At 35.0% G+C, this 13,832-nt stretch overlaps 1 long non-coding RNA gene and 1 other non-coding gene across 6 annotated transcripts; both read right to left on the bottom strand.

The window, feature by feature from the left end:
• Positions 1-5,476: 5,476 nt before the first annotated feature.
• Positions 5,477-7,198, bottom strand: LOC108859741 (uncharacterized). 5 transcript variants are annotated; one of them, XR_001950517.2, is made up of 4 exons: positions 6,876-7,197; positions 6,295-6,346; positions 5,981-6,065; positions 5,477-5,817 (listed from the first exon to the last, which is right to left on the bottom strand). It is a non-coding gene; the product is annotated as an uncharacterized LOC108859741 (long non-coding RNA). The 5 variants fall into 5 exon arrangements; XR_008946357.1 differs by having other exon boundaries at positions 5,477-6,065; positions 6,621-7,198; XR_008946354.1 differs by having other exon boundaries at positions 5,477-6,065.
• A 5,424-nt stretch (positions 7,199-12,622) lies between these two features.
• On the bottom strand, positions 12,623-12,729 carry LOC130495324 (small nucleolar RNA R71). The gene has a single exon (XR_008934596.1). It is a non-coding gene; the product is annotated as a small nucleolar RNA R71 (small nucleolar RNA).
• Between the last annotated feature and the right edge of the window lie 1,103 nt (positions 12,730-13,832).

The raw sequence follows: 13,832 nt of genomic DNA, 5'->3' as shown, positions 1-13,832 counted from the left end.
AGACCAACCTTAACCGTTAGATTAATCCTTCAATCTCTCACATCCATCCAATGATCCAAATTTGCCAGCCTGGCAAACGTTTTACACAGAGATATCCTGTGGGTCCCGTGCTCGCTTCGCATGTTCCAACGGTCGTCCCTGCTGACCTGGTCATCCAACCAGGAGACGACACCTGGGCTACTCGACAGAGTATGTTCGGCGCAACGGATGGATACTCAACCAAAGTCACTTCTTCTTCTTTGTTATTGTTGGAAGTTTTACAGTTTGGAGTTAGGCCCATATTCTAAATTAAGAATATAATAGAGAAAGTTACCATATGTATAAATGGTATCCAAGAATCTCGTCGTTGTAAGTTGTAACGGTTCTTATGTTTTCCACCTCGAATGTCTTAGAAACTAAATCCTCACAATAATGATTCATCATTACAAGTGTACTAGATTTTGAAACCGCGGGATAATTTTTATAAACAATCTAAATTTATTTGATATAAATTTGTATTTTTTTATTGTATCTACATCTCGATGTTATAAATGAAACATTATATTGAGTATTTTAAAACCCGACCCGCTGTTAAATCGGCAAATTTTGTGGTCTCATATATAATCCGGTTTAGTTTTTAATAAAAAAATATTTAAAGTTCTTATAAAACCCACAATAACAGCTAATACCTAGGATCTGGCTATCGGTTGAACTAACAGATGACCCAATATGCAATCCGGTTTGACTTAAATTATTATAGTTAGAGTATTCTAATATATATTCATGAATGTTTAGATGAATGATGGATATATAATGAATGTGATGTTCCAATTTTAATACTATTCCTAGTCAAACTAAATTTTCATCTTGTTGTAAGCGTAATTGATCAATATTTGAGAGGATGCATATTAAAAATGAAATATATTTTTATATATGTCTATTAAAATTTACTGATTTATTTTTGTAAATATAATTTTCATTTATTTAGTAAGTTTACTTTTGTTAGTCACATGTTATTAGATTTTTTGATGTTTTGTTTATGACTTATGTTTAATTTAAAAGTTAATTTCATTAATCGCATTAATTTTGATTTATATTTGTATTATATATTAATTTATATTTATATTTTTCTTATATATATAATTATATTTTACAACTAATTAAACTATTGACACATACTCTCTTGCATCAATTTATGTTTTAATGTAGTGTTTTATGATATAATTGTGTTAATATATTTGTTGAATTAGTTAATATTTGATAAATATATTGCATGTGTTTGAATAACCCGTAAAACTATGTTCGTAAAAATATCAATAATAACATGTTTCATCGTATACTAAATATTAATAGTATCAAACTATTACTATTTATATATATATATATATGTATATGTATATCTAATTTTAATATTCTAAATATATGAATTATATTTTTATATATTTAATGAGGGTTTTGATGAAATTGTTTTTTTTTTTTTTGCATTTGGATTAATATATAGCTGTATATATACAAATTAATAGATATATATATATATATATGTATATGTATATCTAATTTTAATACTCTAAATATATGAATTATATTTTTATATATTTAGTGAGGGTTTTGATGAAATTTTTTTTTTTTTTTTTTGCATTTGGATTAATATATAGCTGTATATATACAAATTAATAGATATATATCATTATTTATCACATTAATAATTAAAATATAATTAATTTATTATTAAATTTCGTATTAATTAAATTATATTCATTAGTTTAAAAATAATAAATTAGTTAGTTAGCTCCTTAGTTTTAGGCATGATGTATATTTAATATTATTTAAGTTAACTATAACTAATTCAAAATTACAAATAATTATTTTTCAAAAATAAAAAGATCAAATGATCATGTGGATTATAAATATATTAACAAAATTAGTTGATGTGATTTAACATTATTTTATTTTGTTATAATTTATTACAATTTATATATTACTTTTGGTTTATTTTGAATAAATTTTATCTTTAGTATTCACATTATACATTTAAATACACATATATTTGATATGTTTTTATTTTATATCATAACTCTTAACTTGTTTATAATTGTTTTAAAAACTTTTTTTTTAATATATTCTGTATGTGGAATGATAATAAAAACAAAAAAAAACAAAGTTAAGTATTTTTTTCAAATGTTTTTCAAATATAAAACGTTTCTTATATAAATATTTAATCAAACCGATTTTCTTTTGCATGTATGTAGGAATCAGTTGCATATCGAATAATATCTCATTATTAATAGATACTTGTTAGATTAAAAAACATTATGTGATAATAATTAATGTATTTATTTTAGTTGATGTGATTTAACATTATTTTATTTTGTTATAATTTATTACAATTTATATATAACTTTTGGTTTATTTTGAATAAATTTTATCTTTAGTATTCACATTATACATTTAAATACACATATATTTGATATGTTTTTATTTTATATCATAACTCTTAACTTGTTTATAATTGTTTTAAAAACTTTTTTTTTAATATATTCTGTATGTGGAATGATAATAAAAACAAAAAAAAACAAAGTTAAGTATTTTTTTCAAATGTTTTTCAAATATAAAACGTTTCTTATATAAATATTTAATCAAACCGATTTTCTTTTGCATGTATGTAGGAATCAGTTGCATATCGAATAATATCTCATTATTAATAGATACTTGTTAGATTAAAAAACATTATGTGATAATAATTAATGTATTTATTTTAGTTGGACTGTTAGAACTTTTTTTTATAGTCCAAAACATAGTCGATAAATATTGCTTCTGTTTTAATAGTATTGATAATAAACTAATCAGACTTGAACTGAAGGTACTTCTCTTATATTGGTTATAAATATTACTCCTTCGGTTTCAATATAAAAGATGTTTGGAGTGAAAACTCTTATATCAAAAACTTACTTTTACCTAGAAAGTATCAATAAAAATATAAATTAAAATTAAACTAGCCAATTATAAAATACATCACAATATATAATTGGTTGCATATTTTTAATAAAATCAAAAGTTACATAAATCATTGAAAATATCTTATATTTTGAAACATCAAAAATTCTCTTAAACATCTTACATTTAGAAATTGAAGGAGTATGTTAACAACCAGTATACCAACAATGCAAATAAAATAGTACATATTATATATGGGTAGGTAAATCAGATTGTTTTTCTATTTACTAGCTGTGTGTATGTAAATCAAACTGTATTTTGAATTACTAGCTAGGTGACTGAATTTAAGTAATCTATAACTTTTAATTGTTAGTAAAAATTAAAGTGTACCGTTATTAAATAATCAATCTCTAATAAACAATTACCAACATTGTGCTTAACAAAACCAAAGTAGATTGAGAATTATGAAGTGTGACAAAGTAATTGGCATTGATCTTTTTGATTTTTGAAAAACAAAATTCTTGTTATCTCTTATATACTAAAGGAGAAACATATAAAAAGTTATAAACCATAGTTTGTACTAATTAAAAAATGCACTGCTGAGTTGTCACATAATTGGAATGTTAATTTTGCTTATGTGACGGTTTGAGAATCAATTAAGAACTTTGTTAGTCCAAAATTAAATTGCTAGTTAAATTGCTAGGGAATGTTATATTATATAGTATATTTATTATAGACTATTCATTTATCAAATTAAAATTTATTATCTATTATTTCTGTAAATAAAACCTACATAATTACCTAATATGATTAAAATATATATAAGGCAATTAATGATTGTAAATAATAAATATTTACTAACAAGTATACTTTCTATCATTTTTAATTCTTTATTATTAAAATAAATTACACAATTACATTAATCATATAACAAAAATTTAGATTTTTTTATATGTTGTATTTTGAATTTTTCAAAATGAATATAAATTACTAAAACTGTGAAAAGTTTTACATAAACTTTTGTAATCAAGGTTTAAATTTTTTATATAATAAGATACAATGATTATAAAATTATATGAATAAATAATTTAATTTTAATGTGTGTTTATGTTAATATATATATATATATATATATCGTTTAAACTAAACTATATATCATATGAAAATACATACTTATATTGTGATATTTGCATTGAACATATATTGAAAATTTAATATTTTAATTTTGAAATTTTCATTGTTTTTTTTAAATGATTATAAATTATTGAAACCACTAAACATTCCACATTAAAAAACAATTCATTGATTTAAAATTTTGTTACACAAATATGCAAATAATCATAAAATAATATGAGTAGAAACCTCATTTAATAAATATCCATATTAAAATATAATATATATATCTATGTTAATGTCATTTAAATTTAATTATACATCATATACATAGATAAAATTGATTATTTTGATATATTTATCCTAATATGATTGCAAACAAACAAGAATGATCGTTTAATTTATATGAGCATGCCAATTTATTACATAATAGTAACTGATTTCATAGTTATTTAATATATAATTATTATTTTTATTATTTCATAATATGCAGAAAAACATAAAATAAGTAATAAATATAAAATATTTATTCTACACAAGACGTAGATTTTAACATAAGTATGTATCTCTTTAATATTTTTAAATTTTACATTTCTAAATCTTCGGCCAAAACAAAAGAAAAAAATGATAATAAACTCCAAAATCAATATTTATATCGAGCAATAACCAAAATGAAAAGCTGACATAAAAAGAAAAATATTGAAAATAAATAGGATTGGCACGTGGACGTAAAGTTCTTACAACCATAATTAATTTTTAAATTGTTAAATCATAATATAAAACCGAGCTGGCATAGTTTCATTGTAACTAAATAGTAGGTCTGAGATTCTTCGGCTTAAACGTTAGGTTCTTATGCGATAAGTGATTTTTTAACCTAAAATATTTAAAAAAAAAATAAGATCAGCTCATTAGTAAGCAAATTATGAAATTAACCAAAAAATGTTTAAAAAAATTGTTTAAAGGCAAAAAATATTAATTCGATCAAGAATATAAATTTTATTTTTTCATACAATATTTCTTAAATAAATTTCATATAAATTTATCATATACGCAAGGCAAGACGCATGTATTATCCTAGTTTGTTGTATCAGAAAGAGAAAAATAATTGAGTATTTACATTAAGGTCATGCAAATTAGAAGATGTCAATAAGTTTGGTCAATTATACATTTGACGCCAATTTGACGCTAATAAAAATATATCCGCATCTCATCATATTAATGACCTCTCACTGATTATAAGATGACATTTATAGTGTACCGCCGCAACTAATTTGTGGAAATAATTGAAGCAAAATTGGCAACAAGAGTTGCATAAATGTTTGTTAACACAGAAAGTTGTTAGAAGTCAACAGTAACAGCTAATTCGTCCCGCCTAATCAGCCGCAACAAAAGGAGACAGACAGAGACAGAGAGAAACAGAACAAACTACACAAAGAGACAGAACACAAAAGATCACCAAATCGAGCTGTACAAAAATCAAATCTATAATCACGTTTTTATTTTTGGATCAGACCCACACCAGACAGAAGAAGAGAGAACACGGAAACCATCCCCACATAACACAAAGACAGTCTGTAAATAGTTACAAAAGGTTAAGTAAGACACTCTCACAAAAAGATCTTTTGCCACACAAAAAGGAATAAGAAAAAAATAGAAGACAAATGATATCGATACGTCTATGTAATGTGTTTAGCTGTCTGTCAACTCACCAAACTGGATCATGACCGTCTGTTTGATCTCCTCTCAGGACTCTCAGGTGGTATAGAAGAATCTGAGGACAGACCAGTTGCCCTGTCCAAATTTTTTTTCTTTTTATTACAGAACCTCTCTAATCTAAACTCTTGACTACTTCAGAACAACTTCAGCTAGTTTCTAATGCTAAAGCAGAGCATAAAAAGAAAAGGAAAGGAAAAGCAACCAAAAACAGAGTCAGGACTACAGGACTTGCAAGTACCTCATCACCTATTCTTTTCTGCATAACCCGATTTATCTTGATTGTTTCAGCTGAAATCATTCTTGCAGCGAAATAATCCTCACATCTGAAGCATAACCAAGAACGAAATAAGATATATCAAATAAATGAAGTGTCAAATTTACATATTTCATTCTCTCAAGGAAGCTGTAAATATAGAAGAATGAGTAGTAATAAGTATGCCCAAGATAACAATTTCGTCACAGAGAGGGTCTAGCTCTAAACTCTCCATAGAAACTTTTCTTTCAACCTTCTCTAATGGAACTTGTCTTTCATGAAATTCTTGTCATACTCACCCTTACTCCACCTTTATGAAGAACTATGAAGCAATTCCATGTAGCTGACAAACTGTGAATTGAAAGAAATAGGACATGAACAATAAATTCAAAACCAAAGCTTATTGTATGAGAATTTAAGATATAATACAAATCAGGAGACGTGAAAAGAGACAAGCATTTTTCAATGGACTCACCATGTACACATAAGAAGAGAAGAGTGTGAATATATAAACTTAGCCTTTAACTAGTTACTCAATAAAGGTAGCATTAACATAGTACTCTCAAAGTCTCAAGTCTTGGGCATATGTCATGAAAGTGAAGAATACAAAAGAGAAATTTTAAACCTTGGGATAATATTAAGCAACTGTATTGCCCCGAGTACAGTTCTGAGCATCAATTCCATGATCAGCCAATTTAAGCCGCAAGTTGGCTAATTTAAATTGAAAAAAAAAAACAAAAAAACTGAACAGCTTATTATTCAGGATCAACTATAAATCAGAAAACGCTGAGAATCCATCAAACAGGACCACTATAGAGTAGCCATTAACTCAACTCCATACAACAGTCGGAAAAGAGAACTCAGGCATTCAACACGTTACCCGACTGAAGTGTATGCGGATAAACCATTGCTTCTATGGTGAAAAGGGCTGCTTTTTTGACGCGGGTCCCGATGCTAAAACCTGATGAAGTCTTCTAAAAAGTATACAAAGGAGAAGGAAGAAGACAAAAGCCGAGAGATTGCTTCGAGCCCATGAGCACTGACATTTTCCGCAGGTGGGTTTGATGAAGACGAATCTCAAAATATTAGATTCGATCCTCCATAGTGCTTCTCAAGGGTTTAAGACTTGTAGGTGTTCTTTTTTTCCCCTCTTCTGTCTCTCCGTCTCTTACGGGGGAAGAAGACGGAACAAAGAGATTTAGATTTCGCTCTCTTTTAAAATGAGCTTCTTATCAAAAAGGCCCAAAGTAGAAGGACTGACACGTGGAAAAAGAAAGGCGATTTTGGTTTTGGGCCTTGCCCATTTATATTTAATGGATTTGTTTGGTTAATTACATAACATAGTGGTTAAGTTAAAAATAATAATACAGATACTATAAATTTACCATAAAAATCTATAAGTTTAATGTTAAAACTTTGATATTTTATTAATTTATATTTTTTTAGATTTATATATTTCAAACTATGGTTTTATGTAAAAGGTATATTTGATTTTACAGTTTTTTTGTCGGCGTCTATCTTCTAAGATCAAGTAGGCTGGTTTGAGTCGTTCCGAATAGACACTCTGGAATTTTTCTTCGTAAAAGAGAAAAAGTTACAGAAAGAAGTGTCGGTGGCCCCGACGTCCGGTGGTGCGTCCGCGCGTGTGCCGGCGTCGGTGGCTCACCTTTTTCCGATTAAAAGTCAGTTCTCCGCTGTGGGTTTCGATCTACGGCCTCCTCCGATATATCGTCGGTTCTGGGTTAGGGTTTTGCGTCGAGAGGGCTCGGTCCGTACGGTTCTCTTCACGGTGGCAAAGTATCTTCCTCTGGATCCGTGGTGAGGATGATGGCCGGTTAATCGAAGCGGCAGTCCGCTTGCGACTCCAGTGGTTGTTTTCGGGGGGTAGAGGCTCCCGCAGCTCTGCGACCGTCGGTTTTGTTTCCGGGAGACGGTGGCTCCGATAGCACCGTCATCGTCGGCTCTTGCTTCCGGGAGGCGGTGGCTCAAAAAGCATCGCTCTCTTCGGTTTGGCTTTTATTTCTTTGTTTCCTGTAGCTTCCTTTTCGTCTTCCTCTATGAAGTCCGTTTTCTTCAACATCCAAAGATCCTCCGCCTTTTGATCTCTCACCTGGAACAGCTTCGTGTACGACGGTGGTAATGAATCAATTGATGTCGGTTTTATCTAGAGACTTCATAGGTTTTAGTTGGTTTGTGAGGACATGTCGGCTTGGGTTACGGACGAGATCGCGATGGTCGTTGATGCTCTGCGGTGAAGGATCCCAGGCGTGAAACGGCGCGCGGTGGCGAGTGGGAGTTGGATGCGGCGGTGTGCCGCGGAGAAACCTAGTTTGGTCGCGCAGTGGCGAGCTAGGGTTTCCAACTCGAGTTTGGTTGGGCCTGGGCGTGAGGCCCGTTTGTTTGTTTCGTTTTGTAGTTGGGCCCGTTCTTTGGGCTTTTTTGTATTATGTTTCTTTGTGGGCTTTGATCCATTTTTTATAAAAATCGTTAGACGGGAAAAAAAAAAGAATAGACGCTCTGTCCGGCTGGGTCTGATCTATATAGGAAAAAAAGAACACCGCTACTTCTCGCTTCCTTGGCTATAGAATCTTCGCGCACATTCCTAGTCCTGGGTATATGGTCGATGTTGAACTCCAAGAAACCAGCTCGTAGAAGACGGAACGAATCTAGCTCGGAGGCAAAAGCCGGCCAATCAGTATGGTTGGAAATTATATCAACCATATAAGAACAGTCTTTCTTCATAATCTCTGTGCACTGTAACTCTCGAAACAAAATAAAGCCCATATGAGTCCTTCCATCTATGCGTGGAGGGCTGATAAGCTCTTCCGGCATCATTATAGTCCAAATCTCTCAACTCCCCTTTGGCAGGTAAGGTGTTGGGGTTCCACCAGGAGAGTCGAGCTTTGTGGAAACTAGCTGCGGGGTTCCTCCTCCTCTCCATCCTCGGGTGAATATGCTTTCCTCCAGCACTCGACTTCAATGGAAACTAGCTGCAGGGTGTCAAGTGGTGAGAATCCTTTCCATTGAAAACTTTATCATTTCGGATCTTCCAAATGTACAATAGGATCCATGGGAAGGTTTACTAAGTGGTTCCATATATTCCATGTTTCTCTTCTTCCAAAAGAGAAAGTTCATGTTTTGATAAATAGAGGTACTCGGGAATTAATCTGGAAAGGACGGATAATCCGATAAAGCGCGCACATGGAGGGTAGGAGGGCATTCAAAAAAAAAGATGGTTAATGGTTTTCTCAGAGTCACCGCATCTAAAACAGCTCATATCAGTGCTCAAGTCTCTATAGGCAAGTCTTTCGGTCGTTGCAATACATCCAGTCAAGCCTTGCCACATAAAGTGTTTCATCTTCGCCGGAGCAGGGATACTCCACACTTGGCTCTGTAAATCAGTGATACTTGGTTGTAAAGTCTGATCTTCAACATCACACATTTTGATCTTCTATAGTCTATTAAGTCGTGATTTCACCAAGTACACGCCCGATTTTGTATAGTTCTATGAATACCCGTCCATAGACCAAATATTGCTTGGTCAGAGTTTGAGTATCAACGGGATATCATCAGGATGAAAATATTCAAATAGAAGATTAGTATATCAATTCCTTGTATCACGCCTAATGAAGGAGTGGACAAGGAGTTTTGGATGTCTATGAGTAACTCGATCTGACGGTTTCGGAGGGCGGGCATCAATATCCGGTATCCAAGGCCCCGTCCAAACACATGTTTTTTTACATGCCCAAATAGTCTTTCGGAGGCCCGATTTTAGAAGAGGTTTGGCTACCATATACTACGCCAACCATAGGAGGGTGAGTACACCTTACGATCCTCCAAAGGGTTTGATCGATTATAGTACCTTCCTCTCAAGACTCGGGCAAGGAGAGAATTTGGGAATCAGATCAGACGCCAAAGTTGTTTAGCTAATAATGCAATATTAAAGTCTTGTAAATCCAGGAAGCCAAGACCACCCTGATCATGTGGAACGCATATCTTATCCCATGCAATCCAATGTAATCCTCAGTTGTTTTGGCTTGAGCTCCACTAAAAATTTGAGATATCACTCTTTAGTTTCTCCACATTGCCTTTTGAAAGCAAGTAGCACGACATACTATTGGTCGACACGGCTTGCGCCATATATTTTATTTGTACCTCTTTACCCCATTTCGAGAGTAATCTAGCCGACCATGAGGTGACGCATCCATTAAGATGATCTTGTACATAAGAGAAAACTTTCATCTTGGTGCCACAAATCTGCTCTGGGAGGCCCAGATATTTTTCCATCCCTCCTTCAGTTGTAATCCCAAGCACTCCCTTTATATTCTGCTTAACATTTTGGTTGACTTTATTTCCAAAAATAATAGAGGACTTAGTAGCATTTAGCTGATGTACCGAAGTCTTTCTATTGGTTTCAAGATGTCTAAAATTTCCTTATATTGTTTTGCATCTGCTTTACAGAAGAAAAGTATGTCATCCAAAAAAGAGAAGATGAGATATCCGGGGGCTGGCATGGCCAACGCGTAGTCCCAAGATGCACTTCTCTTTCTCTGCTCCTTTAAGGAGGGAGATCAGAGATTCAGTGCACATATGAAAAGGAAAAGGGATAAAGGGTCTCCCTACCTGAATCCGCTCATGGGCTTAATTTTACCACTTGGTTCCCCATTAATGAGCACTTGGTAGGAGACCGATGTAACACAAACAGGCCCGGACCGTGGGGTAGGCAAGGGAAACAGTGGTGATATATGGTGTTTTTCACATCATTGTATATATGTTTTCTTTTGTTTGAAGTCACTAATTCGTGTCAGTCTAGTCCTTTTTGACCTTTTACAGGTCTGGAGTTAGCAGAAGAAAGAAGAGAAGGTGCCTGATGAAAAGAAGTCCTTTTGGAGCATTCCTGCGGAGAACACTCAAGAGAACAATCCCGAGACTGTTCTCTCTCAAGCGGAACAAGCAGACGGAGTGATCCGGCGATTGTTCCAGACGAATATGGAAACTCCTATTTCGGGATTTTAAGCCCTGTTGCCCTAATCTCTTTTCTTCTGATCGGCGCCTCCATATAAAATGCCATCTATCTATTTTCTATTTTTCTTACGCTAGTTTTTACAAGAGAACACTGAGTATTGCGATCTGCAACTTGTAAGGGAGAAGAATCCATCCTCTCATAGAGAAGATCATCTGAACCCTTTTGTTTTCTACTCTGTTCTTATGCAATTTTATTCAGGATTTATGTCTTTGTTTATGTGCATCATGATCGAGTAGTGACCTTGCTCGCCTAGGGTTTTTAGGGTGTTGAGACATGAGCTAAACATAGATAAGCGATCCATAACTGTTCTTCATTCATACTGTTCTTACTGCTTTCATTAAACTGATCACTTGATGTTAGATCACCAGTTCATCACCTAGTTAACCGCTTAGGATGATAACTTGACATGTATTGAATGAGCTTAGTATCCCTAATCAGCGAAAGTAGATATTAGGGTGGTAAGTGAACTGATCGGACCTGTTCTCTAAAGCTTGCAATCGATTCTCATCCCAACGACAGTTAGGTGGTGAGATCGATCTGCAAAGCGATCACTACCACGACAGTGGAGTGTTCCAGCTGAGTGATCCGAGTTCTAGAAAGCACTTCATCGCGCTTGAATAATTGTTTGGCTCCAATTCATCACCCAATGAAATACCCTAGGCTAGCTCTTGTTTAATTGAATCAATCTCGTGTTTATTTGCTTGTTTGCTATCGCCTATTTCAACCAAATCATATCTTCTTCTTAGCTTGATTCTGAAACTTATAGAACTAGAGTGTAGACTGGTCCTCTGGATTTGAATCTCAAGTACTACAATTGCAACTGTTAACTTGGCAGTAGCAAGGATTCATTTTTAGTGTATCAAGTTTTGGCGCCGTTGCGGGGACCAGATTTTTTTACCTCTAATTTTCGGTTTCATACCTAGTCTAAGATATCTAACTCGTGTTATTTTCTTTGTTTCAGCTGATGATCCAGGTGCATGACCAGTAGACATACTCGGAGCAACGCACAAGGGCCATTGCATCAGCTTTCTAACGAAGAACTAGCGAGATTGGAACGACAGAACCGTCAACAGCCGAGATCAACGAACACCGACATGGGTGATCATCCAGATGATCTCACTGCTGCGTTTGCACTCATGCAACAGCAGATGCAGCAGATGCAGCAGACGATCCAAGCGCAGCAAGCTGCTGCCGAGCAAGCTGCTCTGAATGCTGCGAACCAACAAGAGGGAGTGGTCCAGATCGGCCAGAGAAACTTACTGCGTAATCTGCCCGCTACGCGATCTGCCATAACCCCTCCACCGTGCACAAGGCAAGACTTCGAGATCAAGCCAGCCTTGATAAGTCTAGTGCAAAGGAAGATCTTCAATGGGCTTCCTGCTGAGATACCGATGGACCACATCGAGCACTTCGAGAAGATGTGTGGTTTCACTAAAGCGAATGGAGTACCACCCGATTACATCAAGTGTACTCTGTTCCCTTTCTCTCTTGATGGGAAAGCTGCTCGCTGGCTTGATTCACTACCCACCGGATCACTCACCACTTGGGAACAAGTCCGAGAGGCTTTCTTAAGCCACTTCTACACGAAATCGAAGACAGCAGCTCTGAGACAGAAGATCGTGACCTTCAAACAATTGGTGGACGAGCCGTTCTGTGATGCTTGGGAGCGATTCAATGTCTACCGCAGAGAGTGCCCACATCACGGTTTTGAGGAAGACTATCTGCTGGGAGTGTTCTACGATGGAGTAGGCTGGGAGTACAGGAACGCTTTGAACTCAGCCAGTAAGGGAGACTTCATGACTCAGTCCACTCAAGGTGCATTCGAGTTGATTGAGAACATGGCCTCAAGCTCAGCTGACAATAACCGCGAGACTGATCGCACTCAGAAGGTGAAGAGCATCGACAACAGCAAGATTGATGAGCTCTCTGCCAAGGTCGACCAGCTGATTAAGAGTAACCAGAACCAGGTCTTCATCATGGAAGAATCCCCACAGGATAAAGCAACCGCAGAAGGCACATCAGAGGCGGATCAGTCGGCTGAGGATCAGCATGAAGTGAGTTATGTGAATGGGCAAGGATGGCAGTTCAAGAACTATCACCCGAACCCTAACGTGAGGAACAATCCCCACCTGTTCAATGCCCCTAAACCAGACGATAAAGCTCAAGGGAACCAAGGTCAGAACAGTGGATACCAAAGGCCTTATGGCAATCAGGGAAGAACCTTTGTCCTTAACCCAGCTCAGAATGCTCAGTTCCACAGCCAGAAACAGCCGGTTAATCAGCAAGCTGCACAACCGACTCAGACTGCTCCGCATGATGACATGAAGAGTCTCGCCAATATGATGAGCCAGCTGCTCCAAGGACAGCAGATCCAAGGGAAGGCACTGAACCAGGTCACAAACGACATCAACACCAGGATGAATCATATGTTCAATGACCTGAGTGTGAAGTATGACAATGTCTCAAGCCATATGAGACAGATGGATATTCAGATTGCTCAGACTGCTGAGAACGTGAAGAGACAGCAAGGAACTCTCCCTGGGAAAACAGACAAAAACCCCAAGGAGTGCAATGCAGTAGGGTTGAGGAGTGGAAAGCAACTGCCTGATCTAGACCCCAGGAGATTCACATCGGCTGAGAAAGGAAAGCAGAAGGAGTCGGATCAGCCATCTAAAGCTGTACCCACAGATGAGGATGATGCAGAACAACCTACTGAGACTGTTCCGACGGAAGCAGAGCGACCCGCTGGGGTTGTTCCACCGACTGCAGCGCCTTCTCCTGCTCGTCAGTATGTGCCAAAAGTTCCTTACC

This window comes from Raphanus sativus, chromosome 5 (assembly GCF_000801105.2).
Source record: "Raphanus sativus cultivar WK10039 chromosome 5, ASM80110v3, whole genome shotgun sequence".
NCBI classification, from domain to species: domain Eukaryota; kingdom Viridiplantae; phylum Streptophyta; class Magnoliopsida; order Brassicales; family Brassicaceae; genus Raphanus; species Raphanus sativus.
This window is presented reverse-complemented; position numbering and strand designations above follow the sequence as displayed.